Source organism: Cervus canadensis, chromosome 17 (assembly GCF_019320065.1).
Source record: "Cervus canadensis isolate Bull #8, Minnesota chromosome 17, ASM1932006v1, whole genome shotgun sequence".
Classification (NCBI taxonomy): Eukaryota; Metazoa; Chordata; class Mammalia; order Artiodactyla; family Cervidae; genus Cervus; species Cervus canadensis.
In genome coordinates, this window is record NC_057402.1 from 19,797,836 (window position 1) to 19,821,920 (window position 24,085).

At 38.4% G+C, this 24,085-nt stretch overlaps 1 non-coding gene across 1 annotated transcript; it reads right to left on the bottom strand.

Annotated features, from left to right (window-relative positions):
* Positions 1–695: 695 nt before the first annotated feature.
* Positions 696–767, bottom strand: TRNAR-GCG. Its single transcript has one exon. It is a non-coding gene; the product is annotated as a tRNA-Arg (tRNA).
* Positions 768–24,085: the final 23,318 nt, after the last annotated feature.

Genomic DNA, 24,085 nt, shown 5'->3' on the forward strand with positions numbered 1-24,085 from the left:
GTTTATTTCAAAAAGTTTAATCTTTTGTTACTACATTCATTTCCAGATGACTCAGTCTCATAGTTTTAAACACTATCTCAATTCTGATGACTCCCAGACCTGCTTCCTAAATTTCAGTCTAATAGGGCTTTCCTGATAGCTCAGTTGGTAAAGAATCTGCCTGCAATTCAGGAGACTCAGGTTCGATTCCTGGGTCAAGAAGATCTGCTGGAGAAGAGATAGGCTACCCACTCAAGTATTCCTGGCTTCCCTTGTGGCTCAGCTGGTAAAGAATCCACCTGCAGTGTGGGAGACCTGGGTCTGATAAAGAATCTGCCTACAATGCAGGAGACCTGGGTTTGATCCCTGGGTTGGGAAGACCTTGGAGAAGAGAAAGGCTACCAACTCCAGTATTCTGGCCTGCAGAATTCCATGGACTGTATAGTCCATGGGGTTGCAAATATCTGGACCTGACTGAGTGACTTTGACTTTGACTTTCATACCCACCTGAACCTGGACAGTTTTGCTCTGCTTGGATGTCAAGCTGGGATCACAAACTGAGCATGTACAGAGCTTAACTCCTAACAAAGTGAAGTCACTCAGTCGTGTCCAACTCTTTGAAACCCCATGGACTGTAGCTCGCCAGGCTCCTCTGTCCATGGGATTCTCCAGCCAAGAATACTGGAATGGGTTGCCATTTCCTTCTCCAGGGGATCTTCCCAACCCAGGGATCGAACCTGGGTCTCCTGCATCGCAGGCAGATGCTTTATCCTCTGAGCCACAAGGGAAGCCCAACCCACTACCAAACCTGCTCCTCTCAGAGGCACCTGTATCTCAGTTAATAGTAACTCCATTCTTCAGCTGCTCAGGCCAAAAGAACTTCAAATAATCCTTGACTGTCCATTTCCCCTCATGTTTCACATCCAACCCACCAGAAAATTCTACTGGTTCTACTTCAACTACATCCCAAACCAGAATGCCTCTCACGACTGCCACTGCTATCACTGATGTCTGAGCCTCTACGATCTCTCACTGAGATCTGGGTCAAAGCTCCTATCTGATCTCCTGCTTCCTCTTTCTTTTCAATTACAGCTGCCAGAATGATTCTATTAACAAAAAGGATCTTGTCACTTTTTAACTTCAATATCTTCCCAAGGCTAAACATTTCATTCAGAGAAAAAAAAAAAACCACACTCCTAATTGTGTCCTACAAGGCCCCACTCAACCTGTATTTTTCCACTCTATACCTATCTTCCTAATATATACCTTTGATTTCTATTAATATTACCCATCTTCTAGCTCACTCTACTCCTCCCTAATATTCAAACATGCCAGACATGCTTCCATCTGAGGACCTTTGTACTTGCTGCTCCCTTTGCTTGGAAACCTCTTTTCCTCAGATATTTGCTGCCTTTCCCACTCATTTTCTTCAAGTCTTTACTGAAATGCCACCTTTACAGAAGGGCCTTCCTAGGACCTTATCCAAAATGTCAACCTTTCACCCTCAATACTCCCTATTTCCCCACTTCATTTATTTTTTTCTCCTTTTCAGTTATCACCATCTAAGACATTAGGCATTTTGCTCCTTTGTCATTGCACGACCTCACTGGAATATAAGCCACCAGAGTCATAAGTTTTTGTTTGATTATTGATTGCTATAAGATTATTATACCCTTTGCAGCTACACATCCTTGGTACATAATAAGCACTCAATAAATATTTGTTAAATGAATGAAAGAACATGGCAATGCTGTACAAAATACATAATTATACCATATTCATAAGAATACCATATTCTTAAAAACATTCCAGTTCAGTCGCTCAGTTGTTGCAAGGCTTCTGGGGAGTACAAAGACTAAAAAGACAGCAGTGGGACATAATTAACTATAATCCAAAATAGACATTCACAACTTTTATGTGAGAATTACAGGGAAAAAAAAAAGTGGTACAAGGGACTCAAGAGAAAAACTCTATCAGTAGGGGACAACTGCAGTAACCTAGGTATCAGCTGATTAGGCCCTATATTGGCTAGAGTACAATAAAAATGGAAAGGGTCATATGTGACAATGATCATAATAAAAGAAACAGTTGGTAGGACTTGGTGACTAGTCGAATTCAGAAAGAAACAGCAAATCACTGCTAAATGTCAAACTTAGGTAATGACAAAAATAGCAGTGCTATTTTTTTTAAAAAAAAGAGAGAAAAGAGGAGGATTAAAGTGGCAGGAAAAATGTTAAGTCCAATATTAGATATATTTGAGGTGATACCAGATCACATAAGAGAAAATTTCAGGACAGTTCTAGATTCAGAACTATGACTTCGGGTTAAGAATGCAGTTGACCCTTAAACAACATGGAGTTATGGGTACCAATCCTCCATCCAGTCAAAAACCCGTGTACTTTATAGTCAGCCCTCAGTATCTGTAGTTTTGTACCTGCAGATTCAACCAGTCACAAATTGTGTATTATTATTAAAAACTCAACATAAAAGTGAATCCACGCAGTTCAAACACATATTGTTCAAGTGGCAACTATAAAGACTTAGGAGTTATTTTCTCACAAAGACATCGGTGAACTGAAAAAAGTGAGATTTCTAAGCAAAAGACTAAAGGTAAAAACCATGAGAAATAAGTAACCAACAGGGCAGGAGAAGGAAGAGGTGCACCTGAACATAACAAAGAAAAAAAAGAGAGAAAGAATGAAAACAAGGACACCTCAAATATATATATATAAATTTTTTCAGGCTTTAAAAAAAAATAATCAAGCTACCATTCATTTTACATTTAGCAATTCTGTAAATATGTTCATTCACATACTCAAGATATCAGATGAAATCAAAGCAATATTTCAGTTGAATCTTGACTTAGAATTGTCAGACTGGTAAAATTAGGCATTTTCCTGGTAAACTCTGAAACAAAAAACAGCTTATGTACTTCTGCACATTTCACGGACTGGAGTGCAGATGTAAGATCAAGAATATGATACAAGTCTGTCACCCAGGAAACCACTTAATGGCAAACTGCTCAGCCTCCCTTATAAATGTAACTTCACCCTGATCTGGCCCAGCTCCATACATAGATGTAGTATTCAATATATATTCATTTATAATAATAGCAAGCAAAACAGGTAAACAGATACAAAAATAGATAAACTTAAAATAATTAGTTCAGGGTAGGGAGAGGAAATAAGGAATTTTTTAATTGGTATAGAGTTTTCGTTTGGAAAAATAAAAAAGTTCTGCAGATGGATGGTGGTTAACAGTCACACAACAATGTGGATATACTTAAGGCCACTGAACTCTACGCTTAATGATAAACTTTTGTTATGTATCAGTTCAGTTCAGTCGCTCAGTCATGTCTGACTCTGCCAACACATGAACCACAGCACGCCAGGGCTCCCTGTCCATCATCAACTCCCAGAGTTTACACAAACTCATATCCATTGAGTCGGTGATGCCATCCAACCATCTCATCCTCTCGTCCCCTTCTCCTCCTGCCCTCAATCTTTCCCAGCATCAGGTCTTTTCAAATGAGTCAGTTCTTCGCATGAGGTGGCCAAAGTATTGGAGTTTCAGCTTCAATATCAGTCCTTCCAATGAACACTTAGGACGGATCTCCTTTAGGATGGACTGGTTGGATCTCCTTGCAGTCCAAGCAACTCTCAAGAGTCTTCTCCAACACCACAGATCAAAAGCATCAATTCTCTGGTGCTGAGCTTTCTTTATAGTCCAATTCTTATACCCTTACATGACTGCTGGAAAAACCACAGCCTTGCTAGACGGACCTTTGTTGACAAAGTAATGTCTCTGCTTTTTAATGTTGTCTAGGTTGGTCATATAGAGAAGGCAATGGCAACCCACTCCAGTACTCTTGCCTGGAAAATCCCATGGATGGAGGAGCCTGGTAGGCTGCAGTCCATGGGGTCACTAGGAGTCGGACATGACTGAGTGACTTCACTTTCACTTTTCACTTTCATGCATTGGAGAAGGAAATGGCAACCCACTGCAGTGTGCTAGACTGGAGAATCCCAGGGATGGGGGAGCCTGGTGGGCTGCCGTCTATGGGGTCGCACAGTGTCAGACATGACTGAAGCAACTTAGCAGCAGCAGCAGGTTGGTCATAACTTTACTTCCAAGGAGTAAGCATCTTTTAATTTCATGGCAGCAGTCACCATCTGCAGTGACTTTGGAGCCCAAAAAATAAAGTCAGCCACTGTTTCCACTGTTTCCCCATCTATTTGCCTCAAAGTGATGGGACCAGATGCCATGATCTTACTTTTCTGAATGTTAAGCTTTAAGCCAACTTTTTCACTCTCCTCTTTCACTTTCATCAAGAGGCTCTTTAGTTCTTCACTTTCTGCCATAAGGGTGGTGTCATCTGCATATCTGAGGTTATTGATATTTCTCCCTGCAATCTTGATTCCAGCTAGTGCTTCCTCCAGCCCAGCGTTTCTTATGATGTGCTCCTCATATAAATTAATTAAGCAGGGTAACAGTATACAGCCTTGATGTACCTCTTTTCCTATTTGGAACCATCTGTGGTCCCATCACTTTGAGGCAAATAGATGGAGAAACAGTGGCTGACTTTATTTTTCTGAGCTCCATAATCACTGCAGATGGTGACTGCAGCCATGAAATTAAAAGACGCTTACTCCTTGCAAGAAAGTTATGACCAACATAGACAGCATATTGAAAAGCAGAGACACTACTTTGTCAACAAAGGTCCGTCTAGTCAAGGTTATGGTTTTTCCAGTGGTCACGTATGGATGTGAGAGTTGGACTATAAAGAAAGCTGAGTGCCGAAGAATTGATGCTTTTGAACTGTGGTGTTGGAGAAGACTCTTGAGAGTCCCTTGAACTGCAAGGAGATCCAACCAGTCCATCCTAAAGGAGATCATACCTAGGTATTCACTGGTAGGACTGATGTTGAAGCTGAAACTCCAATACTTTGGCCACCTGAAGCGAAGAGCTGACTCATTTGAAAAGACCCTGATGCTGGGAAAGATTGAGGGCTGGAGGAGAAGGGGACAACAGACGATGAGATGGTTGGATGGCATCACCGACTCAGTGGACATGATTTGGGGTAAACTCCAGGAGTTGATGGACCAGGGGGGCTGGCGTACTGCAGTTCATGGGGTCACACAGATCGACACAACTGAGCAACTGAACTGAACTGAACTGTTATTCCATGTCCAGTTCTAACTGTTGCTTCCTGACCGGCATACAGGTTTCTCAGGAGGCAGGTCAGGTAGTGTGGTATTCTCAACTCTTGAAGAATTTTCCAGTTTATTGTGATCCACACAAAGGCTTTGGCATAGTCAATAAAACAGAAGTAGATGTTTTTCTGGAACTCTCTTGCTTTTTGGATGATCCAGCAGATGTTGGCAATTTGATCTCTGGTTCCTCTGCCTTTCCAAAACCAGTTTGAACACTGGAAGTTCACAGTTCACATGTTGCTGAAGCTTGGCTTGGAGAATTTTGAGCATTACTTTACTAGCGTGTGAGATGAGTGCAATTGTGCAGTAGCTTGAGCACTCTTTGGCATTGCCTTTCTTTGGGATTGGAATGAAAACTGACCTTTTCCAGTCCTGTGGCCACTGCTGAGTTTTCCAAATTTGCTGGCATATTGAATGCAGCACTTTCACCACATCATCTTTTAAGAACTGAAATAGCTCAACTGGAATTACATCACCTCCACTAGCTTTGTTCGTAGTGATGCTTCCTAAGGCCCACTTGACTTCACATTCCAGGATGTCTGGCTCTAGGTGAGTGATCACACCATCGTGATTATCTGGGTCGTGAAGATCTTTTTTGTACAGTTCTTCTGTGTATTCTTGCCACCTCTTCTTAATATCTTCTGCTTCTGTTAGTTAAGTTAGTTAAGTTGCTCAGTCGTGTCCGACTCTTTGCAACCCTGTGGACTGTAGCCCACCAGGCTCCTCCGTCCATGGGATTCTCCTGGCAAGAATGCTGGAGTGGACTGCCATTTCCCTCTCCAGGGGATCTTCCCGACCCAGGGATCGGACGCAGGTCTCCCACATTGCAGGCAGACGCTTTAACCTCTGAGCCACCAGTGAAGCTGTGCTTCTGTTAGGTCATACCATTTCTGTCCTTTATTGAACCCATCTTTGCATGAAATGTTCCCTTGGTATCTCTAATTTTCTTGAAGAGATCTCTAGTCTCTCCTGTTCTATTGTTTTCCTCTATTTCTTTCCATTGATCACTGAGGAAGGCTTTCTTATCTCTCCTTGCTATTCTTTGGAACTCTGCATTCAAATGGGAGTATCTTTCCTTTTCTCCTTTGCTTTCTGCTTCTCTTCTTTTCACAGCTATTTGTAAGGCCTCCTCAGACAGCCATTTTGCTTTTCTGCATTTCTTTTTCTTGGGGATGGTCTTAATCCCTGACTCCTGTACAATGTCATGAACCTCTGTCCATAGTTCATCAGGCACTCTATCAGATCTAGTCCCTTATATCTATTTCTCACTTCCACTGTATAGTCATAAGGGATTTGATTTAGGTCATACCCGAATGGTCTAGTGGTTTTCCCCACTTTCTTCAATTTAAGTCTGAATTTGTTATGTATATTTTACTACAAAAAAAAAAAAAAAAACTAATTCAGCTCACATATGTACTATAAGTTAATGCTAATTCTCCAGAAGGAATGATTATATCAGTATTCTTTTTAATCCCATGTCTCTGAATTCCTATCACTGTAATTCAGTAACAAGGAAGAAAAGCTGTGATCCAAGATAAAAATGACAAAGGAAAATAGAAAACAAGATAAAAACAAGTTTTTTAAATTGAAAATAATTTTTATCAGATTGGATCTAGAAGATCAAGATGGTGGACAGAGTAGGAAGATCCCAAGCTCATCTTCTCCAACGTACACACACATAGAACTACATATAGAATAACTATCTCTGAAAATGACTTAAAGACTAGCAGAATACATTTTCTACAACTAAAGATATAAAAGAAAATGGGTAGGAGGGACACAGAACCCACATCCTAGTGCAGCAACCCACAACCAGGAGGGGTATCACAACCGCAAATATTAACCCTGGAGAGTAAGGCAACTGAACCCCTTGTCAGGCTCCCTAGTCTGGGGCACTAGAACTGGGAAGACAAACCGATGGACTTACAGAGTATTATGCTAAGTGAAATAAGTCAGAGAAATCACAAATACCAAGTAATTTCACTTATATATGGACTCTACAAAACAAGACAAAGGAAAACAAGAGAGAAACAGAGTCAGAGAAACAGGTAACAAACTGGTGGCACCAGAGGGGAACTGGGTGGGGGTTGGGTAAAATAGGTAAAGGGGATTCAGAAGTACAAACCTCCAGGTATAAAACAAATGAGTAACCAAGATGTAATGTTCAACACAAGCAACACAGTTAATAATAACTGCAATAAATATGTATGGTGATATTTGGTTAAAAAACTTACAGTTGTAATCAATTCATAATGCATGTGTGTGTTAGTCACGCAGTCATGTCTGACTCTTTGCGACCCCAAGGACTGCAGCCTGCCAGGTTACTCTGTCCTTGGAATTCTCCAGGCAAGAATGCTGGAGTGGGTTGATATTTCCTTCTCCGAGGGATCTTCCCCACCCAGGGATCAAACCCGGGTCTCCTGCATTGCAGGCAGATCTTTACTGTGTGAGCCACTGGGGAAGCCCATAACGTATACAAATGTCAAAGCATTGTTTTCACTTAAAACTAAGATAATATTGTATGTCAACTATATTTCAAGTAAAATATAAAATAAAAACTTTAAAAGAGTCAACCCTAATTACAAAAGTAGGAAAACACAAAATGAAACAGTCAGTGTTGAAATTAAGGAATAAGTCAAATACATACTTGCAAACTTGGAGGAAATCCTGGAATTCCTGACAAAGGAACTGTGTGGTAAAGGACAGAAGGATCTTTCCATATCGCAATCCTGAGGAGCAAGAGCTGAAGGGAAAGTCAAGGTAGAACAGCAGAAAAAATAGATGATTTTAACTAAGACTTTTAATAGTTTGGCAAACAGAAACTACAGACTGCTGTGGTAGGTGGCTATAAGCAGGTTCAGAACATATAGGGAAATATATATAGTATGGAGAGTAGATTTTTTTCATTGATATTTTCACCTAGGTGTTTACTGTGTTCACTCAAAAGTAAAGGTGGCAAGCAACTTTCATGACAGGAAGATTACCAACTGAAAGGGCTATCACACTCCTCCAGTGCTGTGTAACTTTCAAGGCATCTTCATGATAATCCTGAAATATAATCAGAGCAGAGTCAAGTAAGATGCTAAGGCTTCTCTTCAGATGCAGCAATTTCCACCAAAATAAGAAGTACAAATTCCCTTACTAGAGCTGTGAGTTCCAAACTTACCACATTAAGGATTCTGTGTTATTAAAACTATAAACTAGTCTCACATATTCTGCTAGGACTCTTTTCTCCTTCGTCACCGCAGATCATATTATTCATAGCACAACTCTCCTTCATTTGTAATCCAAAACCCCATTATTCCTGTTGGAAATGCCACAGTGCTTTACAAACATCCGAATCCCAGTCACCATTCAAAAAGAGATCTCATCTTCTTTGTGAAATCCTCTTCTAATCTCTTCACTGCTAAATATTCATAATCTTTGCAGTCTAAATTAGTGCTTCTTGTAAATTCCTGGCAGTCCACAGCACTTTCACTGCCAAGACCTGGGTTCAGTCCCTGGTGGGGAAACTAAAATAAATAAGTGCTTCTTTTCTTTTTCTCTAGTTGTGGCAAATGGGGGCTATTGTCTAGTTGCAGTACACTAGCATAGGCTCTAGGCACAGGCTTCCGCAGTGGCAGCATATGACTCAATAGTTGTGACTCATGGGCTTAGTTGCTCTGCCGCATGTGTGACCTTCCAGGACCAGGGATTAAAACAGTCTCCTACATTGGCAGGTGGATTCTTTACCACTGAGCCACTAAGGAAGTCCCAAGAAATACTTCTTGAACTATCTGTGGTAAAATGCCATTTAAAAAATTTTTCTACTTTGTGGACCAAGCCTTTTATAAAGTGAAATTTAAATGATTACTAGAATTTTTTAAACATGTAAAATAGAAACCAAATTTTATTATAAATTTGACAGGCATATAATTTCTCTGTCAAATTCCTAGAAAAGTTGCTAAAGATTACTCTTAATTTTTACACTTATATTTCAGCACAGTGGTAATAGTTCACACACTGGTGTATCAGTCTGCACTTTGGGTTTTTTCATTTTGTTTTTAAATTTTTATTTTATATTGGAGCATAGTTGATTAACAATGTTGTGTTAGTTGCAGGTGTTTAGCAAGGTGATTCAGTTATTCTGCTCAATATTCTTCAATAACCTAAATGGGAAACGAATTTATAGAATGCACGTTGAACAGCATGTGTCTTAAAGAACTAGTGTTTTAAAAATTGAAATCATTCCAGTCATCTTTTCTGACCACAGTGCAGTAAGATTAGATCTCAATTACAGGAAAAAAAACTATTAAAAATTCAAACATATGGAGGCTAAATAACACGCTTCTGAATAACCAACAAATCACAGAAGAAATCAAAAAAGAAATCAAAATATGCATAGAAACGAATGAAAATGAAAACACAACAACCCAAACCTATCGGACACTGTAAAAGGGGAAGGTTCATAGCATTACAGGCTTACCTCAAGAAACAAGAAAAAAGTCAAATAAATAACCTAACTCTACACCTAAAGCAACTAGAGAAGGAAGAAATGAAGAACCCCAGGGTTAGTAGAAGGAAAGAAATCTTAAAAATTAGGGCAGAAATAAATGCAAAAGAAACTAAAGAGACCAGAGCAAAAATCAACAAAGCTAAAAGCTGGTTTTTTGAAAAAATAAAATTGACAAACCGTTAGCAAGACTCATTAAGAAACAAAAGGAGAAGAATCAAATTAACAAAATTAGAAATGAAAATGGAGAGATCACAATAGACAACACTGAAATACAAAGGATCATAAGAGACTGCTACCAGCAGCTCTATGCCAATAAAATGGACAACTTGGAAGAAACAGACAAATTCTTAGAAAAGTGTAACTTTCCAAAACTAAACCAGAAAGAAATAGAAGATCTTAACAGAGCCATCACAAGCAAGAAAATCGAAACTGTAATCAGAAATCTTCCAGCAAACAAAAGCCCAGGACCAGATGGCTTCACAGCTGAATTCTACCAAAAATTTAGAGAAGAGCTAACACCCATCTTACTCAAACTCTTCCAGAAAATTGCAGAAGGTAAACTTCCAAACTCATTCTATGAGGCCACCATCACCCTAATTCCAAAACCAGACAAAGATGCCACAAAAAAGGAAAACTACAGGCCAATATCACTGATGAACATAGATGCAAAAATCCTTGACAAAATTCTAGCAAACAGAATCCAACAACATATTAAAAAAATCATACACCATGACCAAGTGGGCTCTATCCCAGGAATGCAAGGATTTTTTAATATCTGCAAATCAATCAATGTAATACACCACATTAACAAATTGAAAGATAAAAACCATATGATTATCTCAATAGATGCAGAGAAAGCCTTTGACAAAATTCAACACCCATTCATGATTAAAACTCTCCAGAAAGCAGGAATAGAAGGAACATAGCTCAACATAATAAAAACTATATATGACAAACACACAGCAAGCATTACCCTTAATGGTGAAAAATTGAAAGCATTTCCCCTAAAATCAGGAACAAGACAAGGGTGCCCACTCTCACCACTACTATTCAACATAGTGTTGGAAGTTTTGGCCACAGCAATCAGAGCAGAAAAAGAAGTAAAAGGAATCCAGATAGGAAAAGAAGAAGTGAAACTCTCGCTGTTTGCAGATGACATGATCCTCTACATAGAAAACCCTAAAGACTCTACCAGAAAATTACTAGAGCTAATCAATGAATATAGTAAAGTTGCAGGATATAAAATTAACACACAGAAATCCCTTGCATTCCTATACACTAACAATGAGAAAACAGAAAGAGAAATTAAGGAAACAATACCATTCACCATTGCAACAAAAAGAATAAAATACTTAGGAGTATATCTACCTAAAGAAACAAAAGACCTATACATAGAAAACTATAAAACACTGATGAAAGAAATCAAAGAGGACACAAACAGATGGAGAAATATACCATGTTCATGGATTAGAAGAATCAATATTGTCAAAATGACTATACTACCAAAGCAATCTATAGATTCAATGCAATCCCTATCAAGCTACCAATGGTATTCTTCACAGAACTAGACAAATAATTTCACAATTTGTATGGAAATACAAAAAACCTCGAATAGCCAAAGCAATCTTGAGAAAGAAGAATGGAACTGGAGGAATCAACCTGCCTGACTTCAGACTCTACTACAAAGCCACAGTCATCAAGACAGTATGGTACTGGCACAAAGACAGAAATATAGATCAATGGAACAGAATAGAAAGCCCAGAGATAAATCCACGAACCTATGGACACCTTATCTTTGACAAAGGAGGCAAGGATATACAATGGAAAAAAGACAACCTCTTTAACAAGTGGTGCTGGGAAAACTGGTCAACCACTTGTAAAAGAATGAAACTAGAACACTTTCTAACACCATACACAAAAATAAACTCAAAATGGATTAAAGATCTAAATGTAAGACCAGAAACTATAAAACTCCTAGAGGAGAACATAGGCAAAACACTCTCCAACATAAATCACAGCAGGATCCTCTATGACCCACCTCCCAGAATATTGGAAATAAAAGCAAAAATAAACAAATGGGACCTAATGAAACTTAAAAGCTTTTGCACAACAAAGGAAACTATAAGCAATGTGAAAAGACAGCCCTTAGACTGGGAGAAGATAACAGCAAATGAAGCAACAGACAAAGGATTAATCTCAAAAATATACAAGCAACTCCTGCGGCTCAATTCCAGAAAAATAAATGACCCAATCAAAAAATGGGCCAAAGAACTAAACAGACATTTCTCCAAAGAAGACATACAGATGGCTAACAAACACATGAAAAGATGCTCAACATCACTCATTATCAGAGAAATGCAAATCAAAACCACAATGAGGTACCATTACACGACAGTCAGGATGGCTGCTATCCAAAAGTCTACAAGCAATAAATGCTGGAGAGGGTGTGGAGAAAAGGGAACCCTCTTACACTGTTGGTGGGAATGCAAACTAGTACAGCCGCTATGGAAAACAGTGTGGAGATTTCTTAAAAAACTGGAAATAGAACTGCCATATGACTCAGCAATCTCACTTCTGGGCATACACACCGAGGAAACCAGATCTGAAAGAGACAGGTGCACCCCAATGTTCATCGCAGCACTGTTTATAATAGCCAGGACATGGAAGCAACCTAGATGCCCATCAGCAGACGAATGGATAAGGAAGCTGTGGTACATATACACCATGGAATATTACTCAGCCATTAAAAAGAATTCATTTGAATCAGTTCTAATGAGATGGATGAAACTGGAGCCCATTATACAGAGTGAAGTAAGCCAGAAAGATAAAAGACCAATGCAGTATACTAACGCATATATATGGAATTTAGAAAGATGGTAATGATAACCCTATATGCAAAACAGAAAAAGAGACACAGAAATACAGAACAGACTTTTGGACTCTGTGGGAGAAGGCGAGGGTGGGATGTTTCGAGAGAACAGCATCGAAACATGTATACTATCTAGGGTGAAACAGATCACCAGCCCAGGTTGGATGCATGAGACAAGTGCTCAGGTCTGGTGCACTGGGAAGACCCAGAGGGATCGGGTAGAAAGGGAGGTGGGAGTGGGGATCGGGATGGGGAATACATGTAAATCCACAGCTGATTCATGTCAATGTATGACAAAGACCACTACAATATTGTAAAGTAATTAGCCTCCAACTAATAAATGGAAAAAAAAAAAAACTCAGGGTTTAAATTAATGAATATTCACTTATTTGAAAAAATCTGAAACTTGAATTCAGCATTTGTTTAAGCTGGACTCAGATATGAAAGGGACAGTAACTCTGGAAAGTAGACACTACATGTATGTACAAAGACACAGATGTGAGAAATGACATGGCATGTTGCTGACACAATGAACAGTATAGTTCTTACTTGAGGGGCATGTAGTGTGAGAGAGGGAATTAAAAGCCAGGTAGGGTTTACAGAGGGAAAGATAAGCGAGGAAAAAGCCCCAAATATTTCTAAAGGAGTACCATGACAGAATCAGTGTCTTTGAAAAAGTAAGCTGGGAGTGGACAGGATGAGGAGGGACTTTATACTTACAGTGTTATATATCATACCTTTTTTCATGTCCTCCAGAGCCTGGAAAAGTGCTCAGTAGATGACGGATGTAAAGCATCTTCATTAAGTAGCAGGTGTTAAAAAAAATACTTTAAATTCTGTTAGATGTACTAGTTGAAAATATTCTATATTTACTACATATGACTTCTAAAATTTAAAATAAAAAACAACTTACAGATACTTCATCTGTATAACAGTAAAGAAAACTCAGCTTGGAATGATCCTTGATCATTGGCCAGCAAAAGATTTCAACAAATTTCTGAAAAACAATAACAGACAGGAGTGTATTAACAAATTAAACAGAACAGACGACAATAGGAGGAAGCTGCAACTGAGATGAAAGCCAACCTGCCCTCTGGAACCCCAGATGGATTCTAGGCTCAGGGATACCAGAGGAGCTGTCTCAAAGGGTTATTAAAGAAGGGACTAGCTAAGGATAGAGACAACAAGAAGATCTGAATATAGAAAAACTGTACCCAGTCAAATACTCCACATCTACCTTCCTCTTCCACCTCTAACCACAAAGCATACATGGAAGCCTAATATTTATCCCTAACCAAAAACAACAAGAGGATAACTGTCCTTTGTGGCAAAGATGGTCAACTATCAACCTAAAAGATGGAGTTATCTCTAAGATGGAACTGCTTAGCCAAACAATCCACCCTTTCTCAGACCCCTCTTGTATCTAGGTACTACCATATGACTAGTTGTAGCCAATGGAATGAAACAGAAGTAATGGGTCATTTCCCTGCCAGGCAATGAAGGGCCTTCTCTATTCTCTCCTTCCCTTCCTCTAGGAGACAGAGAACCACAAGGAATTTTAAGGATAACAGAATCACAAAAGAAATTCAGTACACTAAATCACAGGAAGGAAAGTTGCCTGCTGAGAAGACCCTCATTGGACGACTAAAGAAGCAAAAAAATAAAATGCTTTTTTGTTAAGCCATTGAATTTTCAGGTTTACTGATTTCAGCAAACAGCATCCTTACTAACGACAGTCACTTTTTTAAAAAGGAAATAAAAAAAGGAGGAAGGGAAAAACATCAACAGAAAAATTAAGCTTCGGTTTTAGCGACCCAGAGGCAGGCCTTCCTCTCTGTGGCATTTGGAATATCAGCAGCCTGACAGTCGGCTTTCTATCCACCCACACTAAAGGAAAGCCTGGCAGCTGGCATGTTCCATCACACATGCATATTAAGACGAAGAACTAGGTCACTGGAATGGGAAGGACATGAATGATTATCACCAAGAGGTCAGATGTGGTAGACTGGATTATTCTTGTAGTACCTTATCCTATGCAGCCAATAGCAACTAGCACACGCTTTCAACTTTCAACAAATTTCTTTGTCCAAAACTGCAACTTCATTAAACTGCCTTCCATGATACCACAGACAATAGTTTTATCAAAAGTTTTGCTACTACATAACACAATTCACCATTTTCCCAGCCTCCTATAGTGGTTTCCTTGCTAACCACCAACCAGTTTCAAAGCCAATGGTATGTAATTGAAGTTTCTGTTATAGCTGCACCCCACTCTGAGGTACTCATTTTTAAATTAATCATCCTTATCAGGCAAAACAAGCAAACACAAAATCTCGATAACATACAAAAATAAGCATATATTTCTCACTTAGAGAAATAAATTATTTAAGTCAAATAGGGCAGTTCTGTTTCAGGCTGTAGATCAAGTTGACATCTTTTCCATGTGTTTCTATCTAGGGCTCTACAGTGGCCACCAGATGCCTGGGACCTGTTTGATTAGGCAAAGATTGGAAACTCCCAGAGGGGCAAGTGGAAACATTTAATAGCTTATAAGGCCTAGGCTCAGAACTGGTGCACTGTCACTTCTTCACAAGTTCTTCTGGTCAAGAAGTAAATATCTGCTGAACAGTTACCTAATCTGTCACAATTCACTCTCTTGCACACAAAAGATTGTGACTGCTATGAAGTAAAAGGTGATTAATAAGAACCAAGACATTAAACAAAGATTAAATTTTGCCATCTGGTACAATATGGAGGGAACCTGAAGGTATTATGCCAAATGAACAAGTCAGACAGAAAAAGACAAATACTGTATGATTTCACTCACATGTGGAATATTTTTAAAAATAAAATACACACACACACACACACACACACACAGATACAGAGAACAGACTGGTGGTTACCAGAGGGGAAGAGGAGTGGGGAGAAGACAAAATGGATAAAGAGGGTGTATGGTGATGGATGGAAACTAGACTTCTTTGGTGGTGAGCACTTTGCTGTGCATAAAGTTGTCAAATTATTATGTTGTACACATATTATAAACCAATATTAAAACATATCATAATGTTATAAGTCAATGTTACCTCAATAAATATATATGTAACTATATGTGTGTATACACATACACACATACACAAAAAAAAAAAACTTAAAATTACAATTAACTACCAAACACTGGTAGAAATTAGGGGAGGGAAAAGGAAGTAACTGAACTAAATCTTCATCTTTTATAAAGTGGAGGAAATAGATGGTGTTTAATCAACCAAGGAGTGTAGGTAAAAGCATATAAAGTTTCCTAACGAACAAACAATAAATTAGTTCAAATGTCTGTTTCTGGGGGTAGGCCTAACAACTAGTGGCAAAGAACAGAAACTGTTGCTTTATATCAAAAGTGTTGTTGTACTACATTTTTTTGTTGACATGTTCACGTATTACTCCAAGAAAAAAAGTAATGAATTTCTACTAGAAATTTCTCACTTAAAGGCTAGATTTTAGAGATGAGAGAATATTCCTATATATAAACTGAATACCACGGAAAAAAACTGTGTACATGAAAGGAAACTTATACTTTCATTGTGGTACAAAAGTATGAGTCTCCCCTTTGTATTCAGTATAAGTGCAGAAGTAATTCACATTCCTGGAGAATGCAGTTAGGAAGTAACAAATTTTAATATTTAGAAATTAACTTAACATCACTTTCACCATAAAAAATTCTTAATATGGAAAAATTTACTTATAAAACTTAAGACTTAAGTGATCTGCTGTTACTCACAATATAGAGAATTGACATGAATACTAGCCACCAAAAAGTATAAGTACAACAAAAGGAAGATAGAAAACAAACACTAATAGATTATTTAAACAATAATTAACCCAAACTACAAATAAAACACAGGTCATTCAGGTCAACAATTCTTTCCAACCATGGCAGACATCACAAATCAAACATGGCACTCTGCCCAGTAACACAAGGGAACAATCTCAAATTCCAAAATCCATCTCAATACAGTACTCCTCACCCTCCAAAACTGATCAGAGTTGGCAAATCAAGTGAAACTTCTTTACCCTAGAACAAAGCAACACTCCAATTAAAGTTTACGACATGAAAATATTTACTTCATTTAGCCTTTTCAGCAGTTAAAAGGCTTAACAGATTTTTCCAAAAGTTACATATTACATTCTGTGATGAGAATCTTGCCATAATTGAACATTAAGAATGTACTTCTTCATGGCGGAGTCTTGTAGCTACTCAACTAATATAACTTGGAAGTCTGATGGATATTCAAGTGGTAAGGAAAGGCAAAAAGACTGTCCAAACACTTTTCAACAACTATTTAAAAGATCTGTTGACAGCTTAGACCGATTTTGTTCAATACAGAGTTCCAGGAATCTCTGGATCAAAGGTTATTACTGAGCCATGGTATCGAGCAGATGAGCAGATAGATGCTGGCCCACATCCTGTTCTGAACAAAGTTCTTTCCTCTCTTCACCCAAATCCCCACATCCATCTGTCTAAAGCACTCCGCACATTACTCCATCCTCCTAAATTCAGCTAATTGGACTAGGGCAGGACACTTCACCTTAAAGCAAGCCAATCAAGAGGAATATGATCAACTTTTTTGTGGCATATCTTCCAAAATAACCCAATGAGATCTTCACACAAATTTCAACTGGAGACAAAGAACAAACTTGCAAATGAAAGTAGATACTTGACCTAGAAGACCATGTAAACTAGTGAGGGCCAGCAGCTGGGCCCTATGCAAAAGGTAACAGCAAAGGAAGCCTGCTGAAAAGGTCTCTCCTTTTCAATGGAACAACTAGGCTTCCCTTGTAGCTCAGCTGGTAAAGAATCTGCCCACAATGTGGGAGACCTGAATTTGATTCCCCGGGTTGGGAAGATCCCCTAGAGAAGGGAAAGGCTATCCACTCCAGTATTCTGGCCGGGAGAATGGCATGGACTGTATAGTCCATGGGGTAGCAAAGAGTCGGACATGACTGAGTGATTTTCACTTCCACTTCCATGGAACAATTAATTACTGTTTTTAGTTCCCCATCTAGTTCCGGTAAGGCTCAGGTGTGTTCTAATGTACGCATATGGATGTCCTCAAAACTCCCTAAAGTATCTCTAAAAAAAGAAAAAGAAAAAAAAAAATCCCCTCATTACATAAACTAGTTAAAAACTAAAGGAACCCAATTAAAATGCCTACTTAGAGACAGCACCCTTGGAGTAACTGTGGGATACTGCAAATACACAATATAAGCTGTACAACTGGAACCAAGATAATTAAAATCAGTCAATTACTGATCTTGACTAGAAGTCAAGGAACCTATTGGTTCTATCAACTTGCATTAAAGATAGCAACATGCAGTTTTTAATTACAAAAGATACCTATAGAACCATTCAATCTCTTGAATTAAAAGCAGGAAAATAGTAATGCTATAAAAATAAGACATTCAAGTTAAACCTCTTTTTTCTTTAAACTCTGAAAGGAATGAATGAAAATATATATATATATATAATAGTTCTAGGAGTGGAACTGAAAACACAGGAATTAGCTAGCAGGCCCTGCTCTTGGAACACAAAGGGGCTCCAGCCACACATATGAAAGTTCTTTGGTTAAGAAGTTGTAATCCGGCATCCTGCCGGATTTCTGGTTTTGTTTAAATCTGGTTATGTTTGCCCTACAGAATATTCTTAATGTGAAAGCTGAAAATCAAGACATTTCATCTTTTAAAAAGTTAGAATTTTAGTTTCTCCTGAAAAATTAGTAAACCTGGAAACACAGAGCCCAGTTTCCCATTGGGAAAAGCATCCTCTGGGAAGCCACAGTCCTCCCCACTACCTATTATGTTGCTGAGAACCCAATTCTTCCCCTGTTGCTCCTGACTCCTTTAGGAAGGGCTGTACTTAGTCACTCAGTCATGTCAGACTCTTTGCTACAGAGTAGCCCACCAGGCTCCTCTGTTCATGGGGATTCCCCGGGCAAGAATACTGGAGTGGGTCGCCATGCCCTCCTTCAGGGAATCTTCCCAACCCAGGGATCAAACCCAGGTCTCCCGCATTGCAGGTGGATTCTTTACCATCTGAGCCACCAGGGAAGCCCCAGAACACTGGCATGGGTAGCCTATCCCTTCCCCAGGGGAATCTTCCTGACCCATGAATAGAACTGGGGTTTCCCGAACTGCAGGAGGATATGAGCCTTTAGGATATAAGCTATCAATCTCTCCATTGATATAGATCTTCCAGTTCACAAACTTGCATAACCAACTTGTGAGTGGCTTGGTTAAGATCAGTTCTGACATCAACAACATGGTGCAACTATTAACAGAGGAAAAAAAAAAAGATTTGGTCTTTTGTCCTGCATCCAGCATACCAGGGCAGACTTTTCCTACCCTAAAGACAAGTGTCCTTCAGTTCTTCGTTTCTTTTTCCTGTAATACGACCTCTCTAGGAACCATCCCAATCCCTCAGACAAGGGTGGAGAGGAAGAATCAAATTCTCAGTTCTAATCTCCCAGGCGGCTCCTGTGCCTCTACGTACTTATGGATGTAGCTAATAGATAACTGGAAGGAAATTACATCATCTCTACCAGCCAGCAGTGTCTGAAACTTGCTCAGGAAAAAAAAAATTATTTCAAAAAATTTTTGAATTTAGGCAACTTGCATGTTTACTGGTAGCCTTGAACATCTTTTCATAATGTAATTAAAACAAAATTTGTGTCACAGGTTTTTTCTGTATTGAAATTTCAAATGATTCAGTAAAGTTATATTTTTATAACTACTGTTTGGCAACGCAGAGAAAGTTAGAGGAAAAATAGATTTAATATCCTAATAACCAAATTGGAAAAAGCATTAACTTTAGCATGTTAGAAAAGGAAGAACATAAGAATATTGAATGTTTTTCTCCAAAAAAACACATTAACAAGAATTAAGGTAACTCTACAAAAGAATCAATCATAATAAACATAACAAGAGAAACAGGACAAACACCTGACCATCAGCAGGCACACATATCACTCCACCAGGGTACATATCCATCTTGATGTTATACTCTTATCCATTATTCGTTGCCTGGGTTTCAAATCCAAATAAGCATGGGTAGTTGCTATAGTGACAATATGCCACTTTTGGAACCAGAAGCTTAGTACTACTGAGTACTTATGGTCTTCATAACGTCAGTACTTCCTCCCACACTTTGAATTATACATCCAACATTACACATTCCGACATTAAAACTTCACAAAATGTGATTTCATTCTGTCCTTTAAGAAGTCAATTTTGTTACTTTCTCAAAAATAGTTTCCCCTAAAATAATTTATAGTTTATGTAGTATAGTAAATGTCAAGAGAAGCAACCTAAGTCATTTAACATGTTAAGAATATACATACTCAATACATGCTTAGTGGATTAATATTAAAGATTCTGGCTTAATAAAATAAATTGTATGCCATTATTGAAATGTATTTTTTTAAAGAATTTTTTAAAGATGTGGACCAGTCTTTATTGAACATGCTACAATATTGTTTCTTTTTATTTAATGTTTTGGGTTTTTGGCCACAAGGCATGTGAAATATTAGCTCCCCAACCAGCACCCCTTGCACTGGACTACCAGGGAAGTCCCTGAAATATACTGGTTTTAAATCGTAACTGAGCATGATCATATCTTATTAATTCATGTCTTAGCTCAATGTTATTAATAATAGTATTCCTACCATCCTTCATTTAATACGAAAACTAAATGATTTTCATATTAAATGAAACAAAAATTCAAAAGCAACACTAAGAAGCAGCATTTTATTTTATAGCAGACTGATAAAGAGGTCCTTCTTGCCTTATAATGGGGTTCTGTTCCAATAAATCCATCATAAATCGAAAATACCATAAGTCAAGAACAATTTAATATACCTAACCTACCAAATATCACAGCTTAGCCTAGGCTACCTTAAACATGCTTAGAACACTTAAATTTAGTTGGCTAATCATCTAACACAAGCCTATTTTATAACAAAGTGTTTAATATCTCATGTGACTTATTGTACATTGTTCTAAAAGTGAAAAACATAAATTTTTTAGTGTATTGGGTTGTTTACCCTCAATATTGTGATGCAACTGGGATATGTGGCTCACTGCCACTGTCTAGCATCGTGAGAAGAGTATCACACTATGTATTACTAACCTGGGGAAAATCAAACTTAGGTTTCCACTGAATGCACATCACGGTTTCACACCATTGTGAAATTAAAAAATCATAAGCAGAACCACCTACTTTGGAGACTATCTGTATTTTTATTTCCTTTAGAAACTATTCCTAATAATTAGAGACTAATTATTAGTGGTATTTAAGGCAGGTATCCGCCTGCCAATGCCAAAGATGCAGGTTTAATCCCTGGGTCAGGAAGATACCTTGGAGGAAAACCCATTCCAGTATTCTTGCCTGAGGAATCTCATAGATAAGAGGAGTCTGCTGGGCTATAGGCCATGGAGAAGCAAAACAGTCAGACAAAACTTAGTGACTAAACAACAACAACAACAAGGAGAGGATAGTTTGTTGCTAGTACAACACTAAGAATAAGGAAAAATATCATTCTCAAATCAATCAGAGAATATCTCCAGACCATCAAAGAGTCAGAGACTGGCAACCCTCATACATTGCTGTTAGGACTGGAAAATGACACAGTCATTATAAAAACAGCTTGTAAGTTTCTCCAAAAGTTATACAGAGAACTATCATACAACCTATCATTTTCACTTCTAGGTATCTACTCAAGAGAAACAAGACCATATGTCCACAAAAGACGTGCAAATAAAGAGTTATAGAAATGGTATTATTCAAAATAGCCAAAAACTAGAAACCTAAATGTTCATCAGAGAATCCCCTGGTGGTCCAATGGTTAGGATTTGGTGCTTTCACTACCAGTGCTGGGATTCAATCCCTAATCACAGAACTAAGAGTGGCCATAAATAAACAAACAAATAATGTTAATCAACTGGTAAATGAGTAAACCATAAATAAATGAAATTCTATTCAGCAATAACAAAAGGAATTAATGACCCAAGATCAAAAACACTATGTTAAGTCAAAGAAGACAGACGTAAGAGATCATCCACTGTATAAATACATTCATATCAAATATTCAGAAAAGTCAAATTTACAGAAAAGGAAAATACATTCATGGTTGCCTGGAGGTAGAAGTGAGGAGGTAGAAGTGGAGGTAAATGGGCATGTGGAATCTTATTAAAGAGATGAAAATGTTCTAAAATCTATTTATAGTGTTGGTTGTACCACTTGATAATATAAATTATTAATGTGTATACTTGAAATAAATGAATTATATATGAAAAACATATCTCAATAAAATAGGGTGTTTTCTTTTTTAAAGTCAAAGAACATTAGAGCTGCAGGGAACCTTGCCAGAATTCAGACAAATGAAGAAAGTGAGGCCCCAAAGGGTTAAACAACTTGTTTAAATGTTACCCAGCTAGATTCTGACAAAAGTAGAATAGACCAAAATCCAGTCTCAGCCTCCTACTAAAAATAAAATACCATGGAATTGTTTAAAATTACAATAATAGTTACACAGATTTCTTTGTGAGGAGTTCTAGAAGTATCAAAATTTGAAAACCTAAAAGAATGTTTAAAACATAAAAATCCTAAGAACCTGATGTTCAGAAAAATAAAATAAAAGCTAGAAAAACTCATTTGTCACTCTTTGAGGCCATACAACTTTCAAAATGGGTAATAAAAGAAAAAGAACTAAGCATTTTTTCTGACTTTCCAATAAAAGTTATATTTCAGGGTAATGAAATGCTGCCAGTTTATGACAGAAAGCTTCTCCAATACAGAGGAATGCAAATTAATGAATGTAGATGGAATGAAAAAATTACAAATTATCATTTTGAAGCCCATAATAAAATTATAATTCAGGCAAGAATTATCAATTATTATTAAGGCCATTAAGTGGTTGAAGGGAAAGGTGGACAGAAAACATCACACCTCACAGATCACTTTGTTTTACGGAGACGTCACCAACCTAATCAAGCCGTTAGCATTAAATGTCCAGGTTTATTAGAACTTCAGGTACTAGAGTAATAAACACCAAGAGAAAGTAGTCAAACAATCACAGAAGGGAAGACATTCTCCAGGTCAATATGCCTCCTCTTTAGCTAATCAGAGAAACCAAAAAAAAGTAGGGGTGACTAATCTAGATTGAGATTTTGAAATATAAACAAAAACAAGTGTGGTCTTTAATTGGATCCTGGTTTGGACAAGATGGCTATAAAGAATATTTGAGAGATAACTAGACAAACTTGAAGATAACAGAAGTTACCTTAAGCGTGATAACACTATTTTTGTTATATACGATTATGTTTTCAGAAACACATATTGTACTACTTACAAGTGGGAGATTCAGATACCCATGGTCCACTTCAAAATATTTCAATGAATTTAAAAAATAAAAAATTTAAATCCAAGTCTCAACTTACTAATTCATTGCTGTTTCTATTACTGCTCATTAATTCATTCATAAATTATAAGAAGAATTACATAGAAAAATCTCTTGCAGACAAGAGGTTCAGAGACGTGATCTACCACGAAGGAAAGCATTTTTTCTGTTGTTGGTTTTTTGTCGTTTTTACAGCGACCGAAAGGAAGACAGATAACTCAGAGGTAACAACTCAGTATCACAGACAACAAGACACCAAAAGGCATCAAAGCATCACAAATGGGGAATTTTGCCCTCAAAAAGCTAAAAATATCTTGTAGAACAGTCTCGTGAAGTTAATTACAAGAAAACTATGCTGTTTCGAGATCACAGCTAAGGCTCTGAAGCGGCAGCCTCACTAATGCAATCCTCAATTGTTACATAAAATTACCTATTCCCTTCTGACTTCACTGCCCTGTACAACCAGTTTACTACTTTCCAAGATGTGGTGAAGTTAACGGAAACTCTTTCGAAAATCCCTCTCTCAAGCGAGGGGAGCCAAGCTAAAGAAAACCTTTACCGTAACCACCAGCTTCTTTACTTCTAGGGCCTCAAAACAGGGAACGCAGAGCCTCCCTCGAAGCCCAGGGAAGACGCCGATTATCAACCAGCAGATCTAACTCATTTGCCTTGTTTTCTCCTCTCCCTCTAAATCCGAAGGGTGGCGCTGTCCTCATTCCTTCCCCACACACCAGGTGTGCGCGCAGGTCCACTTCGAGGTCCGACCGAGGGGTGGCGGCGTCCACTGACCACCTCGGTCCGGCCTCTCCGCCGCCCCGGCCAGCGCGGCTCCTCTCCCTAACCCTACCCCTCCGAGTGAGCCCGCGAAAGCGCCCGCTCCCCTTCTCAGGGGCTGTCTCTCAGAAACTCTCCACAACACTCGGGGCAGGCGGGACGGCTAGGAAAGACACAAGCCAGCACTCTGGCTCTGAGCCCTCAGCCCAGAAACAGAGAAGCGTACAACAAAAAGCGTCAGGACATCTCGCACCAACGCGAGTTAACGCCGCGTCGACCTCCTGAGCGCCCAAGTTAACCGACTTAC